General features: G+C 41.6%; 1 long non-coding RNA gene across 1 annotated transcript in view; it reads left to right on the forward strand.

The window, feature by feature from the left end:
• LOC130355443 (uncharacterized) overlaps positions 1 to 12,080 on the forward strand; it is a 67,651-nt gene extending 55,571 nt beyond the window's left edge. Inside the window, exon 3 of the long non-coding RNA XR_008888524.1 lies at positions 11,786 to 12,080. This is a non-coding gene — a long non-coding RNA (uncharacterized LOC130355443). The remainder of the gene's footprint in view (positions 1 to 11,785) is intronic.
• Positions 12,081 to 19,172: the final 7,092 nt, after the last annotated feature.

The raw sequence follows: 19,172 nt of genomic DNA on the forward strand, positions 1-19,172 counted from the left end.
CAAAAAATGTCTATGTAGAAGCATCACACATAGGGCCAACACATGCAGCTCAGTAAATACCCAATAGTAGTGCCCTGTCAGAGCTCTTTCTGAACTGCAATTTATCATTCACAATGCACTGATAATTTTAAATGTGTTGGTCAAACTGCCCAACAGCTAGGTAACGGCAAGCAACGGTCCAAGGTATGAAATGGCTTTCTGATATATAGTATTTCTCGACCCTGTGTTGTGACACGTAACCGCAATTTCAAGTGTATTACTGTAACCCTGATAGATTGACTACCTACATCTTAAGATGAAGTAATATAATTACAATTTATTTTCTTCACAACCATATGCTCTAGACTAGACCCTTTATACTCACTCTATTATTTTGATTCCTCACAGGTTAAGCTATACCTTACATACATTTATGTATTTATATATTTTTTGTTTGTTTATCTATCTACACATTGGGGGAGATTTATCAAAAACTGTCCAGAGGAAAAGTTGCTGAGTTGCCCATAGCAACCAATCAGATCACTTCTTTCATTTTTAACAAGGCCTCTGCAAAATGAAAGAAGCGATCTGATTGGTTGCTAGGGGCAACTTTGATAAATCTCCCCTTATATCTATTTTTTCAGTATACCGACTATCACTGAGTTGTCTTTTCACTATTCATTTTTTTCTGTATTTTTATAACTATGACCTACAGTATAATGCATGATGTATTATATGCATGATGTATTATATGTAAAATGGCAATGTGAAAACAAAAACACTATGTAAAAAGATAAGTAGCAGGGAAGAGAAATGCTGGCTGAAAAGAGAAACTGGCTATCAGGTTTTAATATAGTACCAACAACCCTCACTGGATTATCTCAAGGGAATAGGGAAGAGCAACAAAGCAAAAAATGGATAACTCAGATATAAGACTACATACAGTGTCAATGTTTAACCCTTTCCAAGTCAAGTGAGGAGAATATAGCCCGGGTCTGCGTTTTTGGTCCGTGTCATAACTGGCACATGTTTGCTGTTATCAGCAGCTGACATTTGCTGGTAATGACGGACATCAGAGATTGCTCTGATGTCTGTCATTTAACAGGTTAAATGCCGTGATCAATAGTGGCCACGGCATTTAAACAGTAAATGCTGGTAAACCAGTGTCTAGTGGACCAATTTGCACCTCCGCAATGTAATGTTGGGGTGCCAACGTGTTGTTTTGGAAGCTTAGGGTCTCATCTCTGCTCCTCGGGCTTCCACGAATCCATGCCGATTACCTAAATAAATGTAATGCTATACCATTACATTGATCTATGTAAACCATTTACTGATGGTTTATGATAGCACACCCCCCAAACAACTCATCAAAAAATTAATTGTTTAAATTAAGTTTTTATTAAAAGACTATTTTAAAAAAAATGTGCTGATATTTTTTTTCTCATTTTGTATTTTACCACCTATATTTCATAAAAATCTTAATACTTTGCAGTATTTATTTTGGCCATTAGGGATAAAACTAATTTGATAATTTCTGTTCTGTACAGATCATTTCCCAGTTATGCCTTTCTTCTCAGAGCAGACATGACTATAACACTGGATCCACCACCAGTCACAGCAGAAAACAATATCCCCTCTTCCATTTAGAATGACCTCTGAAAAGTTCACAGAGAATGCTCAATAGCAGCTTTAATTCATCTGGATAGGACAGCTTCAGTCTATTGTTGTCCATGATCATGGGTCCTGCTGTAATGCAAGTGTCTTAATGTTGTTTAATTCAGCTCAGGCAAGATGGCAGCCCCAATAATAATGGGGAAAAAAGGAATAAAAAAAATTGAAACTGATTAGATATAAACAACATGTTTAAAAAATGTAGAGGATATATTCCCCTTAAAAGCAGAAAGACATAAGCTGAAATAAAAATCTGTAAGGCTCTTAAGCCCATGTGGTTTATCTTTTGGACTTCTCAGTGAAGCAGTTTGAGGGGAGTGTTAAAAAAAAGCAAAGGATTGTCTGCATGTGTCAGTGAAATTTGCATTTACTGTTTTGTTAGATACACTAGCTGAATACCCGGCGTTGCCCGGTTTTTCCTTCCTAATCCTTGTTGGGGAGGAAAATAAACAAAGGAGGAAGCTTTTGACTTCATATTCCGTCCTCATATATTGTTGTCTTATAACCAACCTCCTTTCCCGTCCTCCAATCCCGACCTCCTATCCCGACCTCCTATCCCATCCTCCTATCCCAACCTCCTATCTTGACCTCCTATCTCGATCTCCTATCCCGACCTCCTATCCCGACCTCCTATCTCAACCTCCTATCTCGACATCCTATCTCGGCCTCCTATCCCGACCTCCTATCCTGATCTCCTATCCCGACCTCCCATCCCGACCTACTATCCCGACCTGTAATATGTGTACCATGTATTGAAATATCCCAAGCCGTATGGAAGTTATGTGGGAACATACATTTCCCATTGATTTGCATGGGATTTTAAACAAAAACCCAGACCCTCACAAATGGGGGTAGTTAAGGGTTAAATTAACTATCCTATATTTTAAGTGGACTCATAAGTAACATGTGACCAAGTATTATCGAAATAGCTCCACCCATATGGAAGTTATGCAGTAACATATATTTCCCATAGACATGTATGGGACTTTAAACATAAACCCCACAGCTGGCAAATGGGGGTGAGTAAGGGTTAAATCACCTATCCTATGTTTGTTGCTGACATATAAGTAACGTGTGCCAAGTTTCATGTTAATATCGTTAGCCGTTTGAACATGATGCTGGAACATATATACATACATACATACACACATTGAGTTTTATATATATAGATGATGCCTTGGTCATGTGATAACCCCTAACCTAATTTTATACAGAAACCTCTAGAACAGTGTTTAGCAAGTCCTTAAAGGGGTACTCCACCCCTAGACATCTTATCTCCTATCCAAAGGATAGGGGATAAGATGTCTGATCACAGGGGTCCCGTGGCTTGGGACCCCTGTGATCTGGGCTGTGGCACCCCAGACATCCAGTGCACGGAGCGAACTTTGCTCCGTGCCAGATGACTGGTAATGCAGGGCAGAGGCTCATAACGGCCATCACTCCCGCTCCCATAGACTTGCATTGAGGGGGTGTGGCTGTCATGTCATGAGCGGGGTTGCGGCCGTGATGTCACGAGCCTCCGGTGTTGAACCCGACGCTCTAAAAGAATGCCGGGTGCAGCACATAGATTGTGGGGGTCCCAAGTGGTGGGTCCACTGCGATCAGACATCTTATCCTCTATCCTTTGGATAAGTGATAAGATGTCTAGGGGTGGAGTACCCCTTTAAGTCAAGTTTTTTGGATTTTCTTGGTCTTTGACAGGAGATATAATTATGGTCAGTGCATCAGGCATGACCATCAGTGTTCTCTGTAAGGGATACCCTCAAATCATGACCTGTTGGAAGTACTTGAGGACTGCGGTTGGAAAACACTCCTCTAGAAGGTTGTGGAAAGAGTCCCTAGTCCCTAGTCTCCCAGCTGAGCAGTGGACCCAAACCAGTCTAGTTCTGGCTTCTGCCAGAGCCACATATTTCCCAGCTTTGCTCATCATCAAATTTTTCCTTCATATGTCCATCTGGGTATGGTGCCGCACCCAGAGTTTGTGAAGGATTACTACTCCCAGATAGCCTGCAGCATAAGGCCCATCATCCCTGTGATCACCTCAAGCCAGAAGTAGTTATGGAAGCTGTCTCCCAGTCTTTGTCTTCTTTTATCTTTACATAGTCTGATTTCTCAAACATATTGGCGCTCATTTACTATTGCAAACCCGACATGTTTTGTTGGATTGTGTGCCAGATTCTGGCCCATTGTGCCAGAAATTCTTTCTGTGTCAGAATTTGCGCCAGAATTGAAAAAACCTGACTAACTCTCCGTTTTACTAAGAAAACCCCCAAAAAGGGGCGTGGCCATCGTGGAAAGGGAGTGTGGTTACCAAAAAGTGGCGTGTCTCCGACATAATTACTAAGGTTTCCACAGAAAATGCTGTGGATTTCAGCTGAGGAAAACCCTACAGATCAGAGCATTTGTAAAAAAAAAAATTAAAAATAAAAGCAAAATGTAGGGAAAGTGGAAAGTGTAAGGAAACCTTAGTAAATACCGTAGAAAAAAATTGTAGGGAATTAAAACCCACAAATAAACCTACACTCCACTCTTAGTAAATCAGGGCAATTATGTAGATGGTTCAACAACATCCAGACCTTTCTTAGGCTGGGTTGATATATCAGGTGTCCGGCAGGGCGTGAACCGGAGGGAAACTGATTCTAGAACTAATCTTATTCAGTTGATTCTAGAACTGATCTTATTCAGTTGAATTGGACAGTTCACAATCATCCATGGTTTCAATTTTGATGCCGGATGGTTGGACACGCCAGAGGGCATGCAACTGATGCCACAACTAATGCCAACCTGTCATCAGTTGTATGGCATCCGGCATCCATTGTTTCTGGGCCCATTGTTTCCCTGTTTGTTGCCCAGAAACAATGGATGCCGGATGCCATACAACTGATGACACGTTGGCATCAGTTGTGGCACCAGTTGCGTCACGATTTAGGCTCAGTTCACCTATGCCAGATGTTGGACATATGTGAACCTATTTTTATGAGGTTTATGGTTTTCATTGTTGCAGTGCTGTTTGACAACTGAACTAACGATTAAACCATTTTTAGGTATATCTCTACTTTGACTGGTTTACATATAGATAAAGAGATGCAAGCATTATGTGTTTCATAAAGGAACAATATAACTGCCAACATACCTGGCAGGACCGATATAGCAATGCTTTTCATAATGTTTAACACTCATCCTTCCATCTGTGTTTTTTGGAAAATATGTACGCAATGCAAAATTCCTCAGCAGGCTCCAATAGTTGTATTATTATTTTACTATCACACATATGCCCTGCTTATGCCCAGAAGAAAGTTTAACTTTGGTTTTGGCTCTCGGTATAGAATGAAAGGCTAAGCTAGGGTTCTATGGTCTCCAAGGTCATTTAAATGCTCTGGGTTATTTGCAAGAATTTCTCAAAACATTAGCAGCCATATTATCTTGGCAACCTCTGATTCTAGTTTACTTTCCCTGTGTTTATGAAAATGGTTCATAAGATTGCAGAAATGGCTTTGCTGCAGAACAGGCTTTAGTTTCAGCTTCGGTAAGCTTAGCTTATTGTTATCCTCCCGGTTAGAACACCTGGTTATACATAACTAATGGAAGTCTTTATTCACTCGTTTTGACCAGCTAATGCACCACATACTTGTTTTTATATAGAAGATGGCACTGCAAATAGTAACTAAAACATATACATACTTCTAAACTGCTACATTTAGTTTAATAGCATCTCCCCATAGGGTAAAAAATAGACTTAAAGGGAATCTGTCACAAGTTTAGCCTATAATAGCCTGCTGGTATGCTGTAATAGCGCTGGTAACTCATACAATAGTACTTTTCTTTCTTCCTCTCGTATTTAGACCGCAGAATATGGAAATGAGCCCTGCTATTCCCGCCTAGATTCTCCAGGAAAAACACCTCTTTATAAATATTTATAAACTCCTTCTGCAAAATCTAGGACATGCACAGTAACACTCTGGACCTGCTGTGCAAGTGGGAGATTTTAGAGCCATGTCACCACTAGTGTGGAGTGTGAATATTCGAAATGCTAATTTTTTACCGCGAATATCAGCACTTCACCGCGAATATTTTGCAAATATTTAGAATATAGTGATATATATTCGTAATGACGAATATTCTTTTTTATTCCCGAATATGCCAATATTTGTGAATATCCAAATATACCGAACATACCGAATATGCAAATTTCTCCAACATAGGACACATATTTGTCCATATATTCGGGAAATATCGCAAATTCGAATATGGCCCCTACCACTCAACACTAGTCACCACAGAAGGAGTTTATGAATATTTATAAGGCAGTACTTTTACTGGAGTTACTGGGCGGGCGTAGCAGCACTGGTGTACCAAAAATTAAATAAAATTGACCCACTGGGATCAGGGTCACCAGCACTATTACCACATATAGATAGGGTCTATATGGGATAACCTTGTGATAGATTCCCTTTAAAACAGTAGTCTAAAACTGTGACCCTCCAGATGTTGCAAAACTTCAACTCCCTGCAAGGCCGGACAGCCGTTGGATGTTCGGGCATGCTGGGAGTTGAAGTTTTGCAGCATCTGGAGGGCCACTGTTTGAAACCACTGCTTTTAAGCATAATTTGATCGCACTCCAGTGGGAGGATATCTGTTTATATCTCCCTATAACATCATAGCTCTATACTTGCCTGAATTAATAAAAACTCTTCCACCTCAGATCACGGGAATAATAGGAGTAATGGGAATAATAACGGGATATATTGAATCATAGGATCATAGATTTCTTTAAATAAAAAACGTACAATGCGTTTCCGAGCTGCACTGGCTCCTTCTTCAGCTACCTGAGGAAGGAGCCAGTGTGGCTCGGAAATGCGTTGTAAGTATTCTTTTCATATGTATCCTGATTCCTGTAGTCTTGGACTACAAAGTTGCTGGAAGATTTAAACAGATATCCTACTGTCGTAGTGTGATCAGAGTTATGCTTTATTAACTTAGCTGGATGCAGTGGAGAACTTCTGTAAAGATACTAAGGGAGGAAAAAGGAATTCTTATTTCACATTCAGTTAAACTAAATTCATGTACACTGTTCTAGATGTTCTGTCAAAAGCTCTATGAGAAATATCACTATCAAATCTCATTGCTGTGACTGCAGTTTCACATGTTTAAAACAGTTGTTTAATTCATAAAGATTTCCCTGAGGGGTTCACAGTTATAGAATATTTTTTTTTCTAAGCACTGCCAGCATATTCTCAAATTATATCCTGAATCCTTGTAGAAAAAAATCTGTCTTTGGTGGCAAATTGTTATTAAACTGAAGTTGAAATCTACCAAGTCAATATTTCTGCTTGCATCTACTAGAAGTAAATGGACTTCTTGGTAAATGGGACAATGCCCAAGGATGAAGAGTGGAAAACTGACACCACCAATTAAAATGGAACTTCTTTATATGAAAAATGTTTTCATAAACATCTGCATAAAATTCACTGAGATGGTGGCTACCAGTCTTTTAACCTCTGAAGAAGGGTTGAATTGGGGAGTAAGCATCTTGGCTGGCCTCTTCGTAAACAGAGTAACTATCTTAAAAAATGTAATTCCCTCTGATGTTTGATAGCTTTCAAAGCACAAAATAATAATCATGATATATTGTTACAATAACAGAGTGAAAACATAACAAAGCATGCACATGGCTTTAGTTCTCTGTTGGGCCACCTTGAGCCTGTATACAGATGTTGCAATTAGACCTATAGATCACGCACATTTATGGGTCCAGCTTGCATCCTAACGGACCTATAAATCCTAGATTTGTGATAAATCTGCCTACCATGCAGTCCAAGGAAGTGTTGCAATCTGACAGATATGCCTAGGGAACCCTTGCTATGTTGGAAGCCCCACCATAAAAGACAATGCATGGGATATCCTGCACATATTGCTGATTGGTAATAAATTGGTGATTTGCACAGGGGTGGCTGATTTTACAGCGGTTCTGACATTAACGCAAAAACATAAATACCCACATGTGACCTCATTTTGGAAACTACACCCCTCACGGAACGTGACAAAGGGTATAGTGAGCCTTAACACCCCACAGGTGTTTGACGAATTTTCATTAAGATTGGATGGGAAAATGAAAAAATATTTTTTTTCACTAAAATGCTGGTGTTACCCTAAATTTTTCATGTTCACAAGGGAAAATAGGAAAAAAGCCCCCCAAAATTTGTAACCCAATTTCTTCTGAGTACATACATATCCCATATGTGGATATAAAGTGCTCTGCGGGCAAAATACAATGCTCAGAAGAGAAGGAGCGCCATTGGGATTTTGAAGAGAAAATTTGTCCAGAATTGAAGGCCACGTGTGTTTACAAAGCCCCCATAGTGCCAGAACAATGGACCCCCCCACATGTGACCCCGTTTTGGAAACTACACCCCTCATGTAATGTATTAAGGCGTGCAGTGAGCATTTGTGCCCCACAGGTGTCTGACAGATTTTTGGAACAGTGGTCCGTGAAAATGAAAAATAAAATGTATCATTTGCACAGCCCACTGTTCCAAAGATCTGTCAAACACCAGTGGGGTGTAAATACTCATTGCACCCCTTATTACATTCTGTTAGGGGTGTAGTTTCCAAAATGGGGTCACATGTGGGGGGGGTCCACTGTTCTGGCACCACGGGGGGCTTTGTAAACGCACATGGCCCCTGACTACCATTCCAAACGAATTCTCTTTCCAAAAGCTCAATGGCGCTCCTTCTCTTCTGAGCATTGTAGTTCGCCCGCAGAGCATTTTACGTCCTAACATGGGGTATTTCCATAGTCAGAAGAGATGGGGTTACAAATTTTGGGGGGCATTTTCTCCCATCACCCTTTGTAAAAATAGTAAATTTGGGGAAAAAACTGCACTTTTGTGAAAAAAAATTTTTTTTTTCATTTACACATCCGATTTTAACGAAAAGTCGTCAAACACCTATGGGGTGTTAAGGCTAACTGCACCCCTTGTTATGTGCCTTTAGGGGTTTAGTTTCCAAAATGGTATGCCATGTGGGGTTTTCTGCTCTTCTGGCACCATAGGGGTTTTCTAAATGTGACATGCCCCCCCAAAACCATTTCAGCAAAATTCACTTTCCAAAATCCCATTGTCGCTCCTTCCTTTCTGAGCCCTCTACTGTGCCCGCCGAACACTTGACATACACATATGAGGTATTTCCTATCTCGAGATCGGTTTACAAATTTTGGGGGGCTTTTTCTCCTATTTCCACTTGTAAAAATTCAAAAACTACAAGAACATGTGAGTGTAAAAAATGAAGATTTTGAATTTTCTCCTTCACTTTGCTGCTATTCCTGTGAAACACCTAAAGGGTTAACTTTGAGGGGTGCAATTTTTATAATTGGGTAATTTGTGGGGTATTTCTAATATGAAGGCCCTTCAAATCCACTTCAAAACTGAACTGGTCCCTGAAAAATTCAGATTTTGAAAATTTTGTGGAAAATTGGAAAGTTGCTGCTGAACTTCCCTATGGGACCTATAACACTGCAAAAAAAAATGTAAAAAAAAGTGTTAATAAAGGTCATTTAACACCTTCCCTAATAAAAGTTTGAATCACCCCCCTTTTCCCATAAAAAAAATAAAACAGTGTAAAAAAAAAAATAAACATATGTGGTATCGCCGCGTGCATAAATGTCCGAACTATAAAAATATATCATTAATTAAACTGCATGGTCAATGGCGTACGCGCAAAAAAATTCCAAAGTCCAAAAAAGCGTATTTTGGTCACTTTTTATACCATTAAAAAATGAATAAAAAGTGATCAAAAAGTCCGATAAAAACAAAAATCATACAGATAAAAACTTGAGATCACGGCGCAAAAAATGAGCCCTCATACCGCCCTGAACGTGGAAAAATAAAAAAGTTATAGGGGTCAGAAGATGACATTTTTAAACGTATAAATTTTCCTGCATGTAGTTATGATTTTTTCCAGAAGTGCGACAAACTCAAACCTATATAAGTAGAGTATAATTTTAACCGTATGGACCTACAGAATAATGATAAGGTGTAATTTTTACCGAAATATGCACTGCGTAGAAACGGAAGCCCCCAAAAGTTACAAAATGGCGATTTTTCTTCGATTTTGTCGCACAATGATTTTTTTTTCCGTTTCGCCGTGCATTTTTGGGTAAAATGACTAATGTCACTGCAAAGTAGAATTGGCGATGCAAAAAATAAGTCATAATATGGATTTTTAGGTGGAAAATTGAAAGGGTTATGATTTTTAAAAGGTAAGGAGGAAAAAACGAAAGTGCAAAAACAGAAAAACCCTGAGTCCTTAAGGGGTTAAACTAGGAAGGGGGGGGGGGGGCAAAAGAGTGAACATCCATGAGTCCAATTGCCACAATGCCAGAACATGTCAGTAGCACAGAGGTTAAGAAATGACAAGCTCAGAGACCTTTAATGAACTTGGGTCAATAATGGCATCTGAGAATGTAGATTTAGTGGCTGTTACTGAGACATGGTTTAATGAAAGCAATGACTGAGACATATCCATACCAGGATATTCTTTACACAGAAGAGACAGAGAAGGCAAGAAAGGAGGAGGAGTGGCCCGATATGTGAAAGATAGCTTAAAATCTAGCCTAATACAAGTTAGTGAGGCAAACATAGAGTCAGTTTGGGTTACGTTGCAGTTTGGTAATCAGACAGTAACTCGTGTAGGTGTGATATATAGACCACTTGGCCAAGTTAAAAAATTAGATGATCTACTAGTTGAAGAAATAACTAAAATGACAATGAAAGGAGAAGTTATCATTAAGGCAGACTTCAATATTCCGGATATAAACTGGAAAACCAAAATAGCTAGTTCTGCCAGGAGTACAGATATTCTAAATTCCCTACTGGGACTATCTCTACAACAAGTGGTTGAGAAGCCAACCCGGATGGAGGCCATTTGGGATTTGGTATTCACAAATGGGGATTTGGTATATGATGTTATTGTAGGTGAAAGCTTGGGATCTAGTGATCACCAATCAGTGTGGTTTAATATAAGAACAGTGAAGGAGTCACACCACACAAAAACTAAAGTTTTAGATTTTAGAAAAACAGACTTTTCAAAAATGAGATTAGTTATAAATGAGTCCCTATCAGACTCCAACAGATTACACGGAGTCCAGGAGAAATGGGACTTCTTAAAAGACACAACAGAAACTTGCATTAGACTTGTCAGTAAAAGCAGAAAAAGGAAGAGACCACTTTGGTACTCTGCAGAAGTGGGCAAAATCATAAAAAACAAAAAGCTAGTTATAAAGTAATTATAGAACAACCCAGAGCAATGAAGATAGGGAAATGTACAAGACTAGGCAGAATGAGGCCAAGCAAGTTATAAGAACTTCTTAAATGCAGACAGAAGAAAAACTAGCTCAGTCTGTGAAAAAAGGGGATAAGACATTCTTCAGATATATAAACGAAAAAAGGAAATAAAACAAGGAATACCTAAATTAAAAACAAAGGAAGAAAGGTATGTAGAAGAGAATAAAGGGCTAGCTGACTGCCTTAAAGGGGAAAACTTTTTTTTTTTTTAAATCAACTGGTGCCAGAAAGTTAAACAGATTTGTAAATTGCTTCTATTAAAAAAAAATCTTAATCCTTCCAGTACTTATTAGCTGCTGAATACTACAGAGGAAATTCTTTTTTTTGGAACACAGAGCTCTCTGCTGACATCAAAAGTACAGTACTCTCTGCTGACATCTCTGTCCATTTTAGGAACTGTACAGAGCAGCATATGCTTGCTATGAGGATTTTCTACTGCTCTGGACAGTTCTTAAAATGGACAGAGATGTCAGCAGAGAGCACTGTGGTCATGATGTCAGCAGAGAGCAATGTGCTCGTGATTCAGCAGAGAGCTCTGTGTTCCAAAAAGAAAATAATTTCCTCTGTAGTATTCAGCAGCTAATAAGTACTGGAAGGATTAAGATTTTTTAATAGAAGTAATTTACAAATCTGTTTAACTTTCTGGCACCAGTTGATTAAAAAAAAAAAAAGTTTTCGACCGGAGTACCCCTTTAATGAATACTTCTGTTCAGTTTTTACAGAAGAAAAAGAAGGAAAAGGACCTCAATTATGGAGGAAGACTAATGAATCGTTTAATGCTTGTGTCTTTACAGAGGAAGAGGTTCTACGTTTGCTGTCTAAAGTGAAGACAAATAAGTCACAGTGGCCTGATGGGATACACCCAAAATTATTAAAAGAGCTTATTGGTGAGCTAGCAAAACTGTTATTTAACCAGTCACTGGTAACAGGAGTCATCCCGGAAGATTGGAAATTAGCAAATATTGTGCCCATTTACAAGAAAGGTAGTTGGGAGGAATAAAGCAACTATAGGACAGCAGGGGCGGATCCAGAGTCGAGTCTCGGGAGGGGCACTATTAGAGTATTTTGTGTTGGCGGACAGAAAAAAAGATGCTGCTTATGGAACTTACAATATTATTAAATGTATCATACAGTCCTAACCTTGTTTAAGACTCTTAGGCCGTGCTCACATTTCAGAATAATAATCAAATATACCAATTGCCACAGAATGGGAAAGTGCTAAAGAAGTTTTTACCATTTAAAACTACAGCTTCCAGTATGACCTAAGTAGTGGTAAGGGGATGCTGGGAGTTGTTTCACTCATCATTACTGCAGAACTTACAAGTGACTCCAGCTCTGATGGGACACACACAGGAGGATACAGAATGATATCAGTGACTACAGGTGACGTCTTCTCTATAGTCTTTCCTTATCTAATTCAGATGTACTTACCACGGGACTTGTTCCAGCTAAATCTTTGCAGAACTTGACGCCCAGATAGCTCCTCACTACGATTCTGATCCTCTATATGAAAACAATAATTATTATAAACCTGCCAGACACTGTATTCTTCGAATATAATACTGGCACATACCTTCTGAATATAATTCTGACACACTGTATCCCCTGAATAAACAACACACTGTACCCTCTGAATATAATACCGCGACACACCGTACCCTTTGAATATAATACTATCATACACTGCACCCTCTGAATATAATACTACCACACACTGTGCCCTCTAAATTTAATACTACCAAACACTGCACTCTCTGAATATAATACTACCACACACTGCACTCTCTGAATATAATACTACCACACATTGCACTCTCTGAATATAATACTACCACACACTGCACTCTCTGAATATAATACTACCACACACTGTGCCCTCTGAATATAATACTACCACACTGTGCCCTCTAAATTGAATACTACCAAACACTGCACTCTCTGAATATAATACTACCACACACTTTACCCTCTGAATATAATACTACCAAACACTGCACTCTCTGAATATAATACTACCACACACTGCACTCTCTGAATATAACTTGCTGTGCAGTGCACCCTCTGAATAAAATACCCAAATGTATTGTTGCCCATAAAAAAAATGTACCACCCCAGAAATTCCTCATAATCTACAATATACTTCTGAAATACAATTCTTTGCCCCTCACATATAATGCCCCCATCATGCGCCCCTCACATATAATGCCCCCTGTCCTGTCCCCTCAGGGGGCATTATATGTGAGGGGCACAGCACAGGGGGCATTATATGTTTGGGGCACATGACAGGAGCATTATATGTGAGGGGCACAGCACAGGGGGCATTATATGTGAGGGGTGCAAGATGGTGCATTATATATGAGGGGCACAGGATGGGGGCATTATATATGAGGGGCACAGGATGGGGGCATTATATATGAGGGGCGCATGATGGGGGCATTATATGTGTGGGGCACAGCACAGGGGGCATTATATGTGAGGGGTGCATGATGGCGCATTATATATGAGGGGCACAGGATGGGGGCATTATATATGAGGGGCACAGGATGGGGGCATTATATATGAGGGGCGCATGATGGGGGCATTATATGTGTGGGGCACAGCACAGGGGGCATTATATGTGAGGGGTGCATGACAGGAGCATTATATGTAAGGGGCACAGCACAGGGGGCATTATATGTGAGGGGTGCAAGATGGTGCATTATATATGAGGGGCACAGGATGGGGGCATTATATATGAGGGGCACAGGATGGGGGCATTATATATGAGGGGCGCATGATGGGGGCATTATATGTGTGGGGCACAGCACAGGGGGCATTATATGTGAGGGGTGCATGATGGCGCATTATATATGAGGGGCACAGGATGGGGGCATTATATATGAGGGGCACAGGATGGGGGCATTATATATGAGGGGCGCATGATGGGGGCATTATATGTGTGGGGCACAGCACAGGGGGCATTATATGTGTGGGGCACAGCACAGGGGGAATTATATCATATAATGCCCCCTGTGCTGTGCCCCTCACATATAATACCCCCTGTGCTGTGCCCCCCACACATATCATTTATATGTGTGGGAACAGCACAGGGGGCATTATATGTGAGGGGCAAAGCACAGGGGGCATTATATGTGAGGGGCACAGCACAGGGGGCCCCCCTGTCATGTGCTCTTCACATATATTGCCCCCAGTGCTTTGCCTTGCAGCCCCTCACATTAAAAATTCTCCTACGTTTTTAAATCCCCCTCCCCCTCCTCCTGTACGATATAGTGCCCTTAACAGTGGCACATATTCTGTCCCCCAAATCCCCTGGGCCCTGAGCATACTCTTAGTACTTACAGTATGCAGGCCGCGGGGACGGGATTTCCGGGCGCCGGCGCGATGATGTGACGTCATTGCGCCGGCCTGCAGTGGACCGCGACCCCGCAGCTCACACGCTGTGTACTCACAGCCAGTGGCGTTGCTAGGGTTCGTGTCACCCATTGCGGTAGAAAATGGTGTTGCCCCAACATGCTGGGAGTTGTAGTTTTGCAACAGCTGGAGGCACCCTGGTTGGGAAACACTGACATAGATAGGGAATATATATAGACCAGGGGTTCTCACCTATTTTTAGTGAGGGTCCGCTTATCCAGGTCTGCCATCCGGTAAAGGTCCAAGCTGTATGCTAATGCTTGGTGCACACCTAGCGGCCTCAGCGCCATGAAGACAATAGCAAACTAACAACTGAAGTGTGGAGGATGTATAACCTGAATACTGCTGCACACTGTAACCACTGGATATAATACTGCCACACACTGTACCCACTGAATATAATACTGCCACACACTGTACCCCCTGAATATAATACTGCCACACACTGTACCCCCTGAATATGATATTGCCACACACTGTGACCCCTGAATATATTACTGCCACACACTGGGCCCCTGAATATAATACTGCCACACACTGTACCCCCGAATATAATACTGGCACACACTGTACCCCTGAATATACTACTGCCACACACTGTATCCCTGAATATACTACCACATACTTTGCCCTGAATATAAACCTGCCATCCACTGTGCCCCTGGTATATTACTGCTACCCACTGTGCCCCCTAAAATAATACTGCCATTCACTGTGCCCCTGAAAATAATTCTGCCACACACTGGGCCCCTGTTATATTACTGCCACACACTATTCCCCTGCAACATTACTTGCAGATGCTATGCTCTAAGGCTGACTAATTGCACCTCTGTGTCTCCTAAAACAATGAAATGAAGCCACTGTGACTATAGAATGAATGACGACACTGTGACCCCAGAATTAATGATGCCAGTGACCACAGAATTAATGATGCCACTGTGACCACAGAATTAATGATGCCACTGTACCCACAGAATTAATGATGCCACTGTACCCACAGAATTAATGATGCCACTGTGTCCCACAGAAATAATGACACAACTGTATCCCCAGAATTAATGATGCCACTGTACCCACAGAATTAATGATGCCACTGTGTCCCACAGAAATAATGACACAACTGTATCCCCAGAATTAATGATGCCACTGTGCCCCACAGAATTAATGATGCCACTGTGCCTACAGAATTAATGATGCCACTGTGCCTACAGAATTAATGATGCCACTGTGACCACAGAATTAATGATGCCACTGTGACGACAGAATTTATGATGCCACTGTGACCACAGAATTAATGATGCCACTGTGACGACAGAATTTATGATGCCACTGTGACCACATAATTAAGGATTCCACTGTACACACAGAATTAATGATGCCTCTGTGACCACAGAATTAATGATGCCACTGGGACCACAGAATAAGTGATGCCACTGTGACCACCGAATAAGTGATGCCACTGTACCCACAGAATTAATGATGCCACTGTACCCACAGAACTAATGACACAACTGTATCCCCAGAATTAATGATGCCACTGTGCCTACAGAATTTATGATGCCATTGTGCCCACAGAAGTATTGATGCAACTGTACCTCCAGAAGTAATGATGCCTCTGTGACCACAGAATTAATTATGCCACAGTACCCACAGAAATGATGATGCCACTGTGCCTCCAGAAGTAATGATGCCACTGTGCCTACAGAATTAAGGATGCCACTGTGTCCCACAAAATTAAGGATGCCACTGTGACCACAGAATTTATGATGCCACTGTGCCCACATAATTAAGGATGCCACTATACCCACAGAATTAAGGATGCCACTGTGTTCCACAAAATTAATGATGCCACTGTACCCACAGAATTAATGATGCCACTGTGTCCCACAGAAATAATGACACAACTGTATCCCCAGAATTAATGATGCCACTGTGCCCCACAGAATTAATGATGCCACTGTGCCTACAGAATTAATGATGCCACTGTGCCTACAGAATTAATGATGCCACTGTGACCACAGAATTAATGATGCCACTGTGACGACAGAATTTATGATGCCACTGTGACCACAGAATTAATGATGCCACTGTGACGACAGAATTTATGATGCCACTGTGACCACATAATTAAGGATTCCACTGTACACACAGAATTAATGATGCCTCTGTGACCACAGAATTAATGATGCCACTGGGACCACAGAATAAGTGATGCCACTGTGACCACAGAATAAGTGATGCCACTGTACCCACAGAATTAATGATGCCACTGTACCCACAGAATTAATGACACAACTGTATCCCCAGAATTAATGATGCCACTGTGCCTACAGAATTTATGATGCCATTGTGCCCACAGAAGTATTGATGCCACTGTACCTCCAGAAGTAATTATGCCTCTGTGACTACAGAATTAATTATGCCACAGTACCCACAGAAATGATGATGCCACTGTGCCTCCAGAAGTAATTATGCCACTGTGCCTACAGAATTAAGGATGCCACTGTGTCCCACAAAATTAAGGATGCCACTGTGACCACAGAATTTATGATGCCACTGTGCCCACATAATTAAGGATGCCACTATACCCACAGAATTAAGGATGCCACTGTGTTCCACAAAATTAATGATGCCACTGTGCCCCAGAATTAATGCCACTGTGCCCCCATATGAACTTTGCCACTGTAACTCTCCATCTGTTGTAAAACTACAACTCCCATCATGCACAGACAAAAGGTCATCATGTTAGCTGTAGTTCTACAATAACTGGAGAGTCACAGATGGGGGAACACAAACTTTTACCTGAGAGCTTCGGATCGCCGTCCCAGGCCCTGCACTGCTCCGCTGCTCTGGCCTCTTCTAGTCAGGCCTGGCCAGAGCAGATGATGCAGGCAGCTAATCGTGCTACCTGCATCAAAGGAGAAGCGCAGGGCAGGGACACATCGCTCCCTCGCTCCGGGCCGCGGCTATTCATTTGTATTGGCATCTCAAAGACACCACTACAAATGAATAAGGGGAGATCCAGCGGATGGTCCGAATGACTGGCGGATGCAGTCCGGATCTGGACCGTGATCCGCCAGTTGAGTACCCCTGATATAGGACATAGATCAATGTTTCCTAACCAGGGGGACTCCAGTTGTTGCAAAACTACAAAACTTAGCATGTTGGGAGTTGTAGTTTTGAACAGCTGGAGGCACCTTGTTAAGGAAACACTGATCTATGTCCTATCTCAGTGTTTCCCAACCAGAGAGCCTCCAGCTGTTACAAAACTACAACTCCCAGCATGCCTGGACAGCATTGTAGCTTTGCTTTGGAGAGACCTTGGTTGGGAAACACTTATTTATGTCAGTGTTTCCCAACCCTCCAGCTGTTGCAAAACTACAACTCCCAGCATGCTAGGAGTTGTAGTTTTGCAAAAGCTGGGGGTACCTCTGGTGAGAAAGGGGTGGGGGGGGAAGCAGGGATTGTGCTGGGAAGGGGGGAGGGATGATGCTGGAAAAGGGTGGGCATGTATGGTGGGGGACAGTTTACCTTACCTGCCTTAGAACACTGCTGGGCTCCTGTATCCTCCAGGCACTTCCTGCTTGCTGGGGTCATGTGATGTTTTGGTGTCACATGACCCAAGCAGAGCAGTAGAAAGCTGCCAATCAGGGGGAAGAGAAGCTGAGTAAGTGCCGATAACTCCACAGACTCGCTGTGTGCACGCTCCCTCTGTGACAGCCAAGGTTAGTGAATGGTGGAGCGGAAGCTTACAGCTTTGGCTCCACCATTCTAGGGGGCAGCAATCTCGGGGGGGGGGGGGGGGGGGGAACAATTGCCCCGTTGCCCCCCCCCCCTGGATCCGCCACTGTAGGACAGTAAGTTTGACATCAATAGTGGAAAAATTAATAGAAATCCTACGAAAGGATAGAATTGTGGAACATCTAAAATCCCATGGATTGCAAGAAAAAAAAACAACAAACAAAACACAATTTTGACTGGTTGACTCAAACAATAGATGGCGGAGGGGCAGTAGACATCGCATATCTAGATTTTAGTAAGACTTTTGACACTGTCCCATATAGGAGACTTATCAATAAACTGCAGTCATTGAGCTTGGACTCCCATATTGTTGAGTGGATTAGGCAGTGGCTGAGTGACAGACAACAGAGGATTGTAGTCAATGGAGTATATTCAGAGCAAGGTCTTGTTACCAGTGGGGACCTCAGGGATCTGTACTGGGACCAATTTTGTTTAATATCTTCATTAGTGATATTGCAAAAGGTCTCGATGGTTAGGTATGATGATGACACAAAGATATGTAACAGGGTTGATGTTCCTGGAGGGATACTCCAAATTGAAAAGGATTTAGGAAAACTAGAAGAAGGGTCAGAACTCTGGCAACTGAAATTTGATGTGGATAAGTGCAAAATAATGCATCTGGGGCGTAAAAGCCCTCGGGCAGAATATAGAATATTTGACACAGTCCTGACCTCAGTATCTGAGGAAACGGATTTAGGAGTAATTATTTCAGAAGACTTAAAGGTAGGAAGATGTAATAGAGCAGCAGGAAATGCTAGCAGAATGCTTGGATGTATAGGGAGAGGTTTAAGCAGTAGAAAGAGAGAAGTACTCATGCCACTGTACAGAACACTGGTGAGGCCTCACTTGGAGTATTGTGTGCAGTACTGGAGGCCATATGTCCAAAAGGATATAGATGCTCTAGAGAGAGTTCAGAGAAGAGCTACTAGACTAGTACATGGATTGCAGGATAAAACTTACCAGGAAAGG

Source organism: Hyla sarda, chromosome 2 (assembly GCF_029499605.1).
Source record: "Hyla sarda isolate aHylSar1 chromosome 2, aHylSar1.hap1, whole genome shotgun sequence".
In the NCBI taxonomy this organism is placed as follows: domain Eukaryota; kingdom Metazoa; phylum Chordata; class Amphibia; order Anura; family Hylidae; genus Hyla; species Hyla sarda.